The sequence below is a fragment of the Petaurus breviceps genome, unplaced genomic scaffold (genome assembly GCF_028583685.1).
Source record: "Petaurus breviceps papuanus isolate PSGF00001 unplaced genomic scaffold, PetGlider_PUasm1.0 90925, whole genome shotgun sequence".
Lineage (NCBI taxonomy): Eukaryota > Metazoa > Chordata > Mammalia > Diprotodontia > Petauridae > Petaurus > Petaurus breviceps.
This window is the reverse complement of record NW_027187380.1, coordinates 6,308,729-6,324,644: the sequence shown is the minus strand read 5'-3', so window position 1 is coordinate 6,324,644 and position 15,916 is coordinate 6,308,729. Positions and strand designations below refer to the sequence as shown.

Sequence of the window (15,916 nt, the reverse complement as noted above, 5' to 3'; positions counted from 1 at the left end):
TCTCTCTCTCTCTCTCTCTCTCTCTCTCTCTCTCTCTCTCTCTCTCTCTCTCTCTTACACTCTCTCTGTCTCTCTCTCTTCCTCCTCCTCCTTTTCCTCCTTCTTTCCCCATATGTGTGTGTGTGTACATGCACACACATAACTATATACACAGAATTGAACTCAGGTCTTCTGACTCCTGAGTCAGTGCTCTTTCCCCTATACTGCACCTACCACTTTTGGAGACAGAGGCCAAAGATTTTTAATAATCCATGTCAATAATCAAAGCAATGGTGAGTGTCACTGAAGATTTTTGAATAGAGAAATGTAATGTTAATGGGATATAAGATCTTTCCCACCCATTAATAGGCCTCAGTAGAGTCCATTAAGGGAATCTTGCTTAGGAGGAGGCTTGCTGGTAGGAAGGCTTTAACACCTTTTGCTAATTTCTAATTAGGCACTGAGTCACGAGGGTTGGGATGCCTTCTGCCTGTAAGTGTATATATACTCTGAGTTGGCATTTTTCTTTGGGGGCTCACTTATGAGAAGGTTCTTGTGACTCCCTGCTTGAGATTCTGAGTGGCCTGTATGTTCCAAGTTCCCCACCTGCTCAGATGTAAAGGCTCTTTCGATCCAGGGATGTATGTAAAGTGTATAGTTGATTCAGACAGTCAGATCCCTGTCTGTTGTCTTTATTTCTCTGCTTATATTTTCTCTGTTTGTATCTTCTCTGAAGTTCAGGGTGCTGACTTTTCCCCTGAACTAGTGAATGTAATTTTAAAAAGATTGCTAACCCCTTAAACAGCTATCTTTCCTAGTAAAGCAAATCTAAGAACCTCTGCTAGCAGACATTCTGGGTATGCCAGTGTGGTTGCTGCTACAAGAACACAGGTGTTTCTTTGTTGTTCTATTTGACAACTTCATGTTATTTTCTCCTTTTCTTGTATTTTTGTTCATAATCACATCCTAAATGTTTTTGTCAGCTTTCTCTTGTTTCTTCGTTCTATAATTTTTTTACAGTTTTATTTATTTATTTATTTATTTTTAAACTTCTGATTTACATCGTTCATTTCCACCAGATTTTGAGTTACAAATTTTCTCCCCATTTTCCCCCACCCATCCCCCCAAAACAGAAGTCCCACAGGATATCCCCACCTCTGATCTGCTCTCTCCCATATTTTCTCCCATACCCATTTCAACTTTTCCAGTGGATCTCTATGCCTCAGTGCCTGTATATCTTTTTTTTCTTAATAACATGTAAGATGGTATTAATAATAGTATATATATATATATATACACATATATATACATATATTTGAATATTTGATTTTAAAACTTTCAATTCCAGATTCATTCCCTTCCCCCCCCTGCCACTCACCCCCACTGGGGAGACAAGCAGTTAAGTATAGGTTGCACATGTGCGGCTAATGCAAAACAATAACATAGTAGATGTATTGTAAAAGACTGACTATATTTCCCTCCCTCCTATCCCACATCCCACTTGTTCTATTCTCTACTTTGATCCTGTCCCTTTTCAAAAGTGGGTGCTTCCAACTTCCCTCCCCCCCAGCCTGCCCTCCCTTCCATCATCCCCCTCACATCCCCTTCCCCCCCTATTCTCCTGAAGGGTGAGATCCCCTATTTAGTGTGTATTTCCCTCCCTCCTCAAGCCAGATTCAATAGGAATAAGGTTGACCCATTCCCTTTTGCCTTCCTATTCTTCCCCTCCATTGAAACCATTATCCCTTGCCTCTTCTGTATGAGATAGTTGCCCCCCTCTGTCTCTCCCCATCTCCTCTCATTATATTCCTCTCACCTCTTAATTTCACCTTTTAAGTATCATCCCTTCCTGTTAAATTGGTCCCGTGCCCTCTATCTATGTATACCTGTAAACATATATACACACATTCACATATGTATTCATATGCCCGCATACCCTCATATAAAGACATATATATATATATATATATATATATATATATATATATATATAAATATTTCTAATCCCTTCAACTACTGAGAAAAGTTTCATAAGTTACAATTATTGTTTTTCCATGTAGGAATGTTAATAGTTCAACTTTGGCCAGGTGGCTCAGCAAGCAAGAGCACTGGCCCCAGTGCCGGGATGACCCAGATCAAATCCAGGCCCAGAAACCCAGCACCACACCCAGAAACAACAACTGGCCGTGCAACCCCCAGCAAGCCACTCAACCCCAATTGCTTCCAAAAAAAAATAGTTCAACTTTGATAAGTTCCTTATGATTTCTTTTCCCTGTTTACCTTCTCATGCTTCTCTTGCTTCTTGTATCTGAATGTCAAATTTTCTATTCAACTCTGGTTTTTTCAGCAAGAATGCTTGAAAGTCCTGTATTCCACTGAATGACCATATTTTCCCCTGAAACATGATACTCAGTTTTGCTGGGTAGGTGACTCTTGGTTTTAATCCCAGTTCCCTTGACCTCCGGAATATCACATTCCAGGTCCTTCGATCCCTCAGTGTAGAAGCTGCCAGATCCTGGGTTATCCTGATTGTGTTTCCACAATATTCAAATTGTTTCTTCCTGGCTGCTTATAATATTCTCTCCTTAATCTGGGAATTCTGGAACCTGGCTATAATATTCCTAGGAGTTTTCTTTTTGGGATCTTTTTCAGGAGGTGATCGGTGGATTCTTTCAACCTCTATTTTGCCCTCTGGTTCTAAAACATCAGGGCAGTTTTCTTTGAGAACTTCCTGGAGGATGCTTTCCAGGCTCTTACTTTGGTCATGGCTCTCAGGCAGTCCAATAATTTTTAAATTATCTCTCCTGGATCTATTTTTCAGGTCAGTGGTTTTTCCCATGAGATATTTCACATTGCCTTCTATTCTTTCATTTGTTTGGATCTGTTTGACAGCATCTTGATTTCTCATAAAGTCATTAGCTTCCATTTGCTCCAATCTAATTCTGAAGCAATGATTCTCCTCAGTGAGCTTTTGAGATTCTTTTTCCATCTGGCAAATTCGGCTTTTTAAGGCATTCTTCTCCTCATTGCCTTTTTGAGCCTCCTTTGCCATTTGAGTCAGTTTGTTTTTTAAGGTATTATTTTCTTCAGTCAGGCTGTTGACTCTCATTTCATAATTTTCTTGCATTGTTCTCATTTCTCTTCCCAATTTTTCCTCCACTTCTCTTATCTGCTTCTTAAGGTCCTCTATGGCCTGTAACCAGCTTGTATTTTCCTTTGAAGCTTTTGGTGCAGGAGTTCTGACTTCACTTATTTCCTCCTGTTCCATGCCTTGCTCCTTCTTATCCCCCAAATAGGAGTGTAATGTTGGAATCTTCTGTCTGCCTTGTTTCCTTTGCCTGCTCATTTTGCCACTCAATGATTTGACTTTTGGGCTTTTTGCCACAGTAGGACTCTGCCACCAGACAGGGGAGTTTTCGTCCCAAACGCTGGGGTTTTCTCAGCTGCCGGAGGTATTAGATGGGTGCCCTCTCTGAGGTCTCCACACGCTCTGGCAAGCTGGACACGCACCCCAGGACCTCCACCCTAGACTGCAATCCAGATCCAAGCAGGTTAAAGCAAGAGCGATTACCCCTCAGACTGGTGCTTGGTCCCCCTACACTCTGCAGGCCAGGAGCTGAAGCCGCCATGTGGAGCTGGCAGGCTGTGCCAGCGTCTCAGCAGTTTCTCGCCCCGGGGGTAAAAGCCACGCACTCCCACTTACTGGGTCCCAAAATCCAGAATGCACTGGCCTCTCACCTTGTCCTTCGCATCTATGTATTGATAAATCTGGAAAGGGCCACAGCTGCTGCTGATCTGGAGTCCCTCTGGCTGGCGGCTGGTCAGGCCCGCCCTGGGGCTAAAGCCTCGGCGTGGGGCTGGGCTCGGCTCCCAGAGCGTTGCGCTGGCCGATTCCTGCCGGCCTGCCGGGCTGTTCTCAGCGGGAGGTTAGCTTTTCTGTGTCATTTTGTGGGTTCTGCAGCTCCAAAGTTTGTTTAGAGTCCCCTTTTTACATGGATTGGGGAGGGTAGAAGCCGGAGCCGCGGGAGAGTCGTGCTTCTACTTCGCCATCTTCTCTTCGTTCTATAAAACTCAGGCAACCTGACACAGGGAGTAAGGAATCAGAAGACATTGACTCATATCTTGGATCTGCCATTGACCTTAACTTCTCTGGTTCTCAGTTTCTCCATCTGTAAAATGAAGCGGTTGGACTAGATAAACTCTCCATCTGTGACTAGAAAGAAAAAAGGCAATAAAAGAATTTTAGAAGCTCTGCTTTGGTGTCAACTACACTGTTTTTCCTCATTTTTTTTTATTTTTGTCTTCTGGTGAACAAGTCCTTTCTACATGCGTTTCTCCTCTCAGGCATCCCTCAGCCATGTTAGAGTTCTAAAAAACGCATTGTCTATTACATTCCATCACCTTTTTGCTTGATTAATACTGCATTAGTGGTTTTGTGTTGTCTGGTAATCTAAGCTAATAAAAGTTTTTTTTCTACATACTTTACATCCAGATAATATGGATGTAGTGATCACTGGTCACAGATAATCAGAAGAATCAAGTGAGGGTAGCATTTCCTCAGGAATGGCATTATTCTGGAGATAATACAGAACACCTCACGAAAGCTGTTTTTTTTTAGCATGAGCATTAATACCCCACATTGGCAAATGCTACAAATCAGTACTTGATTTTTTGTTTTGTTGACTGTGTAAACTCAAAGTATTGGACAAAATGTTAATAATGCAGATTAAACATAAAATTGGGTCATGCATATATTTTTTTCTCAGAAAGTTGGTTGTTACATAGTTGCCAGCACATTTTTGCTCTGAAAGGATAATACTTAAAGAGGCCAAGAAACTGTCCAGAAAGGTGACTCAGGAAAGAAAATACATTTCGATTATAGCCTGAAAGGTCATAGATTTATAAAGAGCCCAATGTATTGGAACAGAGAGCATGATACTATGCTGTGATATTAGTTGTTTTGAGTATGCTCAGACCATTAGTTTCAGATCTGTGTTTTCCTATCTGTAAATATCCTACTCAATACAGCAAATACCAAATGTTTCCTACTATACCAGTTCCATAAATTCACAAGTCTATGATAGTCAGTTTCTATAAGGCAAAGTAGTTTACATAGGTGTAGCAGCAAGCACCCCAAGCGTCCTCAGGGTTTGCAGCTACCACAGGTTCTTGGATCTGCTTTGTTAAAGGAAAGCAACTCAAAATGGGTTAACAAGCTTACTTTAATCAGTCAGACATATATCGTTTACCTTGTTCAGGGCAAAAAGGTCAGCACCCTGAACCTCAAAATATACAGGCATAATTATCAAGACAGAAACATCAAGTAGACAGATTTCCAAACTGTCCAACCATTACATCCATATCCAGTCAACATCTGGGTTTCCACATTCTGGGTTTTTCAAAGCCGGGGGACTCTCAACAACGGCTTCCCAGAATTCAGATCAAATCACAGAACACTTCTCAAAGTGAGTCCCAAAAACAAAGCTACACATCAGGGCTTATATAGCCTTCTCCTGGCTCAGAGAATGTAACAACCTTATTGACTCACTGGCCAATCAAGAAGTATCTACTGAAAAACAAGCCTCCCACCCCAGGCTTCAGGTGCACATTAGCCTAGGGGCAGGGAAGATCTTTAAAATTTACATTTCCATTACAATAGGCAAGTAACTGATAACTCAAATGCTTTTTAAAATATTTTAACAATTTTTAGAGGAAACTGAAAGAAAATTAAAGAGAAAACAGTGCTCTAGTAGTCAAAAGAGTCAGTCAGAGAAGGGGGTAGGATCAGGGCAGATGAAGTAATAGATATACAACTTACATTTTCAAGAGTCTAAATACAAAATACAACTGGGTTCATTCCATGATGACAAAGGTAGATGGACTTTACCTGTTTGTTTACCAACACTAACAACAATGCATCTTTGTACTCATCTTCTGCTAAGATTCTGGTCAATTCTTCTCATGTCTCATTTACATATTCTCTATCATTGATTAAAACTGCAAAGTCACAAGATGCAATGTGAAAAAGAGAACATTACTTCCCAGTTTATGCCTAGATATTCAGCTCCACTTTGTGGAATTCTAGGGCAAGGATTGTTGTTGTTTGTTGTTCAGTTGTGTCCAACTCTTTGTGACCCCATGGACCGTATCTATGGTTTTCTTAGCAAAGGTAAAGGTGTGGTTTGCCATTTCCTTCTCCAGTGAATTAAGGCAAACAAAGGCTAAATGACTTGCTGGAGCCACAAAGCTACTGTCTGTGGGTGGATTTGTACTCAGGTCTTCTTGACTCTAGGCCCAGCCCTCTATCCACTGAGCCATCTAGCTGTCATGAATAAGGACACATACTACCTAGCTAAGAAGATTATACCATTTTACCTAATCTTCCTCTTTTTTTCTTTCAAAGGATATGACATAGCCACTAACCTAACAACCAAATTGTAAAAATCAAGTCAAAGACTTGTATTATCACTTCCAACAATATAAAGCAAATGGAGTTGACTATGGTAAACAAAAGACAGCTAGGTGGTACAGTTGTTGGAGTGCCGAGCCTGGATCCAGGAAGACCTAAATTCAAATCCAAAATCAGATACTTATTTGCTCTGTGACCGTGGCCAGTCACTTGACCCTGTTTACCTTAATCGACTGGAGAAGGAAATGGCAAACCATTCTAGTATCCTTGTCAAGAAAACCCCAAAGAGGTCATGAAAAGTCAGACACGACTGAAAAACGACTAAACGAGAACAATATGGTCAAAGGACAAGAATAGAGAGTTCTTGAAAGAATAAACAGAAATGATCAAAAATCGCCTGAAAAAAAGTTACTCCAACTGTTTCATGATCAGAGAAATGCAAACTAAACCAGTTTGGAGATATACCATCTTACTTTGCAAGTTGATCTTGGAAAAGAGAAGAACAAAGAGGGGATAGGGTAGCTCTCATAAAATAATAGGAGGACGGTTCTGTGGGAGAGGGATTAATTAGAATTGCTCTGTCTGGTCTCAGAGGGTAGAAGGAGCAAAGGCAAGGAGCTGCCAAGAGTCAAATATCAACCTGATGTCAGGAAAAACTCCCTAATGAGCAGAGCTATCCCAAAGGGAAACAAGCTGTCTCAGATATATTGCAGAGAAGATTAATTTTCTGGTCTGAGTTAAACTAAAAGTTCACTGAGATCTCTTCTAACCCAAATTCTGTGATTCTGTGAGCTGGCACTAAAGAAAACAAATGTGGGGAGACCATCTAGAGCAGAACAAGTATACATAGAGGAGATCCATTCTGGAGACAACACCATTTTGTGGGCCTACTGAGGAAAAAAAACACAGACCTTAAAACAAGAAGAAAAAAAGAGCCTAAGAGAATGTTACTAGGAAAGCTTCCTTGGGACAGCTAGATGGCCCAGTGGATAGAGCACTGGGCCTGGAATCAGGAAGACCTAAATTCAAATCCAGGTTGGACACTAAGCAAGTCACTTCACTCTGTTTGTCTCAGTTTCCTCATCTGTAAAATGGGTTGGAGCAGGAATTGGCAAAACCACTCCAGTATTGGCATTGCCATACAGTATTGGCATCCTATGGTCCACAGGATCACAAAGAGTTGGACACGACTTAATGATTGAACAACAGGAATGAAAAGTGTGGCAACTATCCTGACCTCTCATCATGTGCCATCACAGCAGGAAACCCACATGAAAGTCCTCTGACTGGCTACTGTACAACCAGGTGTTCTCATAAATATAATAGTGTTTGGGGAGAATCCTGCCAACAAATACAAGAAACATCTAGGGAAATGCATCAAAGCCTCACAGATGTAGTTGGACCTTTTAGCAAGTTTGGTCTCCAATGACTAATAAGTATATTGGGATGTTCAGAGAAATTTAGGAAGATATTTAAGTTTCCTGTGATACTGCTGAGTGCTGTGGAGCTGATGTGCCTTCCCTCTTGGTGGGAGGAAAGCTTGAATACAAGGAAGCTGGCATCTGACTACACTTGTACCCCAGGAGGACTTTCTCTACTTCACCAGTTGCCTAAAGAGCTCAGTAGCTATCTCAATCTGACAGGGGCTATTAGAGGAAATGACTCTGAAAGCTTATATAAGCAGATCATGGAACACTTTGTGCAAGTTGCAGATGGAATTATGGAATGACAAATCAGGCTGAAAATAGCAGATCACATGCCAGCAAGCAATCAAATGTTTGCTTTAACAACTAAAAAGCTTTGGTTGAGTCCTGTCATCCTAGTAATGAACACAGTGCACTGACAGAAGAAAAATTTAAATCAAGTACTAAGAGATTCTAGCCAAAAAAAAAAAAAATAGTAACAATAACATCTGACATTCTCTATCACTGAAAGATTTAGGCTAGAGGAATCAAAAACCCATGTAGACTGCAGTGAGCCTGAACCATATTAAAATGTACTTGTGAGATATTTAGCAAAATAAATAAAAAATACAGTAAAAAATTGATATTCTGCTGTTTTTCAGCAGTGACTGACTCTTCATGACCCCATTGGGGGTTTTGTTGGCAAAGATACTGGAGTGGCTTGTCATTTCTTTCCCCATCTTATTTTGCAGATGAGGAACTGAGAAAAATAAGGTTAAGTGACTTGCCTAGGGTCACACAGCTAGTATCTAAGTCCAGATTATAATTCAGGAAGACAAGTCTTCCTGACTCAAGGCCTGGTACTCTATCCACTGTGCCATCTAGCTGCCCTACAACAAGGATAGTGTTAATATGTGGTTCTCTAAGTTAATATACAGCTGCAAGGATCCTTACCTATGGTCTAGTACTCCCCATTTTTATTTGAGTTTGACCCCACTGGACAAGAACTGCTGCAGTCTACAGTGACAATCAGATCCGTAAGGAATTCTCATTTGTTGAGTAGGATTTGTGAATAATTAGGTCCTGAAATAGTCAGTGTTCTAGCATCAAAGCAATCAGTATTCCCTGAAATTCCATAATACCAGGTTAGTTATATAAGAGGTACTAAAATTTAATGGATGGAAATTGTTTTAGTATGAGAAACATGAATAAGGTAGTAAAAGGGAGCTCATAGAAGAAATTAAACCACAACTTCAAACAGATACTGAAGCTATTAAGGATAATTGGCTCAAAAAAATAACATGCGTAGGGGCAGCTAGGTGGAGCAGTGAATAGAGCACTGGCCCTGGAATCAGGAGGACTTGAGTTCAAATCTGATCTCAGACATTATCAACACTTACTTGCTGTATGACCTTGGGCAAATCACTTAACCCCAATTGCCCTTCATCCTCCCCCTCCAAAGAGAAAAAAAAAGGAATAACATGCACAATGCATGACTATAGCAATATAAAGTCAATGTTAAGAAGACACAAAACTCTAATTAAATAAAGCAGTCAATGCTAGTAACATTCTGCCAAAGTTAAAGGACACAACCCTCTTTCCCATTAATAACAAGATCCGAGCTTGGGGGTGGGGGGAGGAATATACTTTATAAGAAGGTTTATCTGAAGTATCTTTTGTGTCAAAAAACGCATCAATAATTTTTAATATGCATAAATGGCTTATTTTAAGCAATGATATTGTCAAGCCTGACAAACAAGAAGACAAAGTTATAAGAATAGTAAGGTGCCCACAGGGATAGCCAAACAAGTTATCTATCTAAAAGGCATTCTACCTTGGTTCTTGCTATTATCTGGACTTCCAGTAATGCAATGAAATCATCAAAAAACAAAAATATACCTAAATGTTCTAAAAAGTCAGTTTCTATCTGATCATAATACAGTTGAGTTTCTGTGTAAAACAAGTACCTGTAAACAAATGCATAAGGGGAGTGGCTAAGTGGATCAGTGAATAGAGTACTGACCCTGGAGTTAGGGGGACCTGAGTTCAAATTTAACCTCAGACACTTAACACTTACTAGCTGTGTGACCTTGGGCAAGTCACTTAGCCCCAACTGCCCTGCCTTCGCCCCTCCAAAAAAAAAAAACAAATGCATAAGGGAAATTATTAATTATACAGATAGGAATATTTAAAGATCTTCACAGATATACAATGTACAGTAACGTCCACATATCAAAATGAAAAAGAAAGCTAAAATAGATTTTTGGCATAGTTTATTATTTTTTTGTGAGAAAGAAATTAAATGTAAACTAATGGATTTTTTTAAATAGCAGCTTCTAATCTAAGGTACATCACACTGTCCGTAGAAATCCAGTCTCATCTTCCATACCTAGTGTTTAAGAACTAATGTTTGTGAATCAATTCCAATTGAACTCAACAAACATTTATTAAGCATTTATTGTTTGCAGAGCATTGTGATAGCCATTAAAGGAAATATAAAGATTAGATGATCCCTGCCCTCATAGAACTGACAGTAGTACTATAAAGGTGCATCAGAGAAGAAAAATCACCACCCCATTTGGGGTTTTCTTAGCAAAGGTACTGGAGTGGTTTGCCATTTCCTTCTCCAGTTCATTTTACAAATGAGGAAACTGAGAAAAACAAGGTTAAGTGACTTACCCAGGGTCACACAGCTAGTAAATAGCTGAGGCTGGATTTAAACTCAGGTCTTCCTAACTTCAGGCCCAATAATTTATCCACAGTGCAACCTAACTGCCTTCACCAATTTTTAGGGAAGGTTTAATGGGAAAAAGAACATTTGACTTAGGTTTTAAAAAACGAGTGAGAATTCAACAAGCAAAGAGAAAAAAAGGACAAATTAGGCTTAGGGAAAAGCCTGAGCAAAGTCATGAAAGTATAGGTATGGAGCCAAGAATCACAGAACTCAAATGGATTTTAGAGCCATCTTGTTGTTTTGTCCTTTTTCAGTCATGTCCAACTCTTCGAGACCCCATTTGTAGTTTTCTTGGCAAAAACACTGGAGCAGTTGGCCATTTCCTTCTCCAGCTCATTTTACAGATGAGGAAACAGACCAGCAGGGTTAAGTGACTTGCCCAGGGTCACACAGCTAGTGTATGAGGCCACTTTGAACTCAGGTCTTCCTGACTCCTCCAATTTGATAAGCATGCCATTTATGTGCACAGCACCCTGGACCACAATCACTAAAGACTTCCAAGCACACATAGAACTAGCCATTAGTGACCACTCTTTGAGTCTAGTCAGACAATCAGTTCTAAATTCATCTAATTGTTTAGCCAGTCTAGTGTTTAAAAAATGCTTTTTTCATGAATTCTAGTACAACTCTTTCCATCTTCTCCATGAAAGTGGCATAAACAACTCCATCAATGGCCTGGCCAAAATCTAGGTCAGCTCTAGTTACAGCCTTCTCTTGATCCACCAATCTGGGAAGCTTTCCAAAACATCTAGCACAACCTATTCTTAATGAAATCATGCCAACTCTTTATGAGCACCACTTTCTTTCTAGATGTTTAGTAAACATCCCCTTGGTAATACATTCTAGAATTTTACCAGGAATAAAAGTCAAGTTCATTGGCAATAACACTTGCCAATTCTTTCAGTGCCCTGTGATATGGTTCTTCTGGGTCTGATTACTTGAACTTGTACTCTTCAAAACAAGCAAGAGATTCTCTTTGTTGCTGTTCAGCCATTTTCAGTCGTGTCCAACTTTTCATGACCCATTTGAGTTTTATTGGCAAAGATACTGGAGTACTTTGCCATTTTCTTCTCCAGATCACTTTATAGATGAGAAAACTGAGGCAAATTGGGTTAATTGACTTACCTAGGGTCACACAACTAGTGTCTGAGGTTGGATTTGAACTTAAGAAAATGAGTTTTCCTGACTCCAACTCCAGCACTCTCTCTACTGCACCACCTAGCTGCCCAGAGGGTTCTCTTACTTTCTCCCTATTTACTTTGGTTTTCAACTCCCTATTAGTCATTGTTATTCTTTCCTTTCCAGTCCAAATATTTATCGCCTTGGTAGAAAAAAGCAGAAGCAAAATTAGAGACAAATGGTTCATTTTTATCTCTGATGAGTGGTCCTAATCTTTGATTCAGTTTTGGTTCAGTATAAAGCAAATGGAAATGTATTTTTAGCCTAAAAAGACATGGTGGTGCCAGATTTTAGGGACCTGGAATACTGTGCAAAGGAGTTAAAATTTAACTCAGCAGGCAATACAGAATCACTAAAGATATTTGTACAGAAGAGTGAAATTACTTTTTTTTTGCTTTTTGGAGGGCGATTGGGGTTAAGTAACTTGCCCGAGGTCACACGGCTAGGTTTTGTGTTAAGTGTCTGAGGCCGGATTTGAACTCAGGTACTCCTGACTCCAGGGCCGGTGCTCTATTCACTGTGCCATCTAGCTGCCCCTAGAGTGAAATTACTAAAGCTATGCTGAAGGACAATTACCCTGGCATTTTTATGGAGGATAGATTGGGGGAACATGAGGGCCTATTAAGGAGCTACTACTCCCCATATGCACCAAAATATTTATTATCATTTTGTGATAGCAAGGAATTGGAAACAAAGTAGATTCCCATCAAACGAGAACAGATGAAGTGCAGCACATTAATGAAATGGAATATTACTATGCTGCCCTAGCAGCATATGTGATGAATGTATATAGCAGTATATGATGAATGTGATGAATACAGAGAAGCATAGAGAAAGCTCTATGAATTGATGCAGAGTAAAGTAAGCAGAGCCAAGAAAACAATATGCCACAATGTAAATAGGAAGAACAACCACAAAAAATCAAAAGAGAATATTGCAAAATTATATAGAACTAGTATGACTTGAAAGAAGAGATATGAGAAAACACTCACCCCATCACTTTGCAAAAATGTTGTACATTGCACATATTTTCAGACATGTATCGACCAACTGTACTGATTTTTTTCCACTTCTATTTTTGTCTTTTAAAAAATACTACTTGTTATGTGGGATGGCTCCCTGTAAGGGGAGGAGAAGGGATGTTAGGGGAAGTTATCATGATATAGAAAAACAAAATATATCAACAAAAAGTTCTTTTTTTAACAAAGGCTATCAAAATACTCTAGGCAAGTGGTAATAAAGACCTGCTCTTGGATGGAGACAATGGGAAGTGTGAGGGAGAACCACAAATGCAATATGTTATGCAGCTAGAATTATAAGAATTTGGTGAGAAGATATAAGGAGTGAGGTAGAAGGAAGCATCAAAGATAACATCAAAATTTTAAACACAGAAGCCTGGATCAATGGACTTCAAGGCTCTTTCCTGGACCCCCCTTCTCTTTTTCCTTCACTATCTCTTGGTGACCTCATCATCTCCCATGAGTTTAATTACAGTCTCTATGAAGATGATTTTCACATACACACACACACACACACACACACACTCACACACAGATCTGGTCTCTCCCCTGAGGTCTAGTCCTGCATCATCAGTTGCCTATTGGCCATTTCAAAATGGATGCCCCCCAAGTGCCTCAAACCCAATGTCCAAACAGGTTCACAACCCCAGTGTCATCCCCAACTCCTCATCCCAAATATCCAACCAATTTCCAAGTCTATGGTATCTATCTCTATAGCCTTTCTCACAAACATCCCCACATCTCCACTCACATAACCACTACCCTAGTTCAGGTCCCCTCATTACCCCTTACTTGGACTACTCTGACAGCCTTCGGGTCGGTCTGCCTGCCTCAAGCCTCTCCCCCACTACAATCCATCCTTCATAAAATTGCCAAAGTGATTTTCCTAAAATATAGATCTAATCATGTTACTGCCTGCCCCAACATACACTCAACAAACTCCAGTGAATCACTATTCCTCAGGAACCAAATATAAGTGCCTCTATTTAGCTATTAAGAGGCAGCTAGGTGGCACAGTGAACAGAGCACTGGATTTGGAATCAGAAAGACTCATCTTCCTGAGTTCAAATCCAGCCTCAGGTACTTACTAGTTGTGTGACCCTGGGCAAGTCGCTTGACCCTGTTTGCCTCAGTTTCCTTATCTGTAAAATGAACTGGAGAAGGAAATGGCAAACCACTATAGTATCTTTGCTAAGAAAACACCAAATGGGGTCACAAAGAGTAGGACATAACTGAAACAAATGAACAACAAAAATTAGCTAGAAAGCGTTTCACAATCTGGCTTCTTCATACTTTTCCAATCTGTTTACATTTTACTCCCCTCCACGCTCTCTGGGATCCAGGCATATTAGTCTCCTCCCTGTTCTACACAGGAAAACCTCCATTGCCCAAATATGCCTTTGTACTAGCCATCCCCATGCCTGGAATATGCTTCCTCCCTGAGTTCTCTCTGCTTCTTAGAATCCCTGATCTCCTTGAAGACCCAATGAAGCAACACCTTCTTCATTAAGCTTTCCTAGTTCTCCTCCCCTCCATTTGGGGGCCATCTCCAGTCATCCTGATCTATATCTTACCATTGTACACAGATGGCTCCGGAGGAGAGTAGGGCTGGTGACCTTACACAACCCTCCCTCATTTAAATACAATTCATTTGCAAGTCATGGCATCACCTTCCTGATGTTATGGTCTTCTTAGAGAACAAAGAACAAACAATAACAACAACCTCTCCATCCACCCTCTAGCTGGTAGTGTACTCTGATCCAAAACTACCTAGGGTCCCATTTTGTATACACTTGTATGAATACAAGTCGTGCCTCCATTGGAATGGAAACTTCTTGAGGGCAAGGACTGCTTCACTTTTGTCTTGATGTCCCTAGTACTTAACACAGAGTTTGGTACATAGTAAATGTGTTATAAATGATTTTCAACTGATTGAGGCATTAAGCTAGACTTTATTATTTTTAAAGTACAGAAGTTTTAATCAGTCTGTTAACTCACAAGTTATTACAATCTATTTTCATAAAATCTTGAAAATAATAAAAAGTTAGATGAACTATAATTACAGTGAACACCCTAAATACAGATTGTGGAATTCTTATATTTTTTTATAATGGAGAAGATGTAAGACTAATTATTTGTAGCTAGTTTCTTTTTCATTATTCTTCTACAATGTACATCCTCAGTAAAAGCTTCAAATTATTTATTCTTTATTCACTAGCATGAAACTAGAGATCGGCTTTCCCTTTGTTTTCAGGAGTCTTTTTGCTTGATAGTTTTCCATCTCTTTCTAGTTTTTCCAAATGAAGGAAAAGGTTATGTCGAGTTGCTTTATATAAATGCTCAAGCACTGATTGAATTTAATACATCACCCTAAGAAATTATAGTGACTCATTGGCATTGGGATCACAGTGGAGGCATATCAGACTAACAAAATAGCATCAATATGGGTACTGAATTTTGCATTTAAAAACTTCCATACAATCCCTTCAAGGAAGAAGTTATAGATTAAAAAAAAGAGGAAAAATATGTTTATCTGAAAGGTGGGGATGTGATTAATACAGAAGTCACTCTTAGAATTCTATACACACTTAGACATAATGATAATCATATGGTTCTACTTTTAGAAGAGGAAAATGCTATCTTTTCTGGAGATTGTATTCTAAGAGAAAGAACAACAATATTTGAATAACTTTATGATTATGTGAATTCCTTAGAAGAGCTATTAAAGATTAAAACTGCTTTGACTTACCCAGAACATGGCCCAGTTATCAATGATGATGAAGCTAAAATCCAGAATATATTTCCCAGAGAAATGCACAGGAATATCAAATCCTTATTTTTTTTTCATGATAATGTTGAAAAATTATTTACTGAAATGGAACTTATAAAATTATTTATAAGATATATTTTTATTCTCATATCTCCACTTTTAAACCTAAATAGGGAACATGAACAAAATCAAGTTACAGCTTTGCTGGTGACATAAAAATTGTCCAAAGATTCATTGGTTAGGCACTGCTGCCAATCATACTTATCAATATGCAGAAATACTTTGGTAACTGGCTTATCACATGTTTGAGGCATAAATCCATGGTATACAAAAAACAGTGGGACCTGAGACTCAGTTTGAGAAATATTATATAGGTATTAGTTATGTCACCAGAATGGATACAACAGAATTTTACAGCAGGTA

At 39.4% G+C, this 15,916-nt stretch overlaps 1 pseudogene; it reads left to right on the top strand.

Moving 5' to 3' along the window:
• Positions 1-15,709, top strand: part of LOC138152759 (endoribonuclease LACTB2 pseudogene) — a 17,487-nt pseudogene extending 1,778 nt beyond the window's left edge.
• Positions 15,710-15,916: the final 207 nt, after the last annotated feature.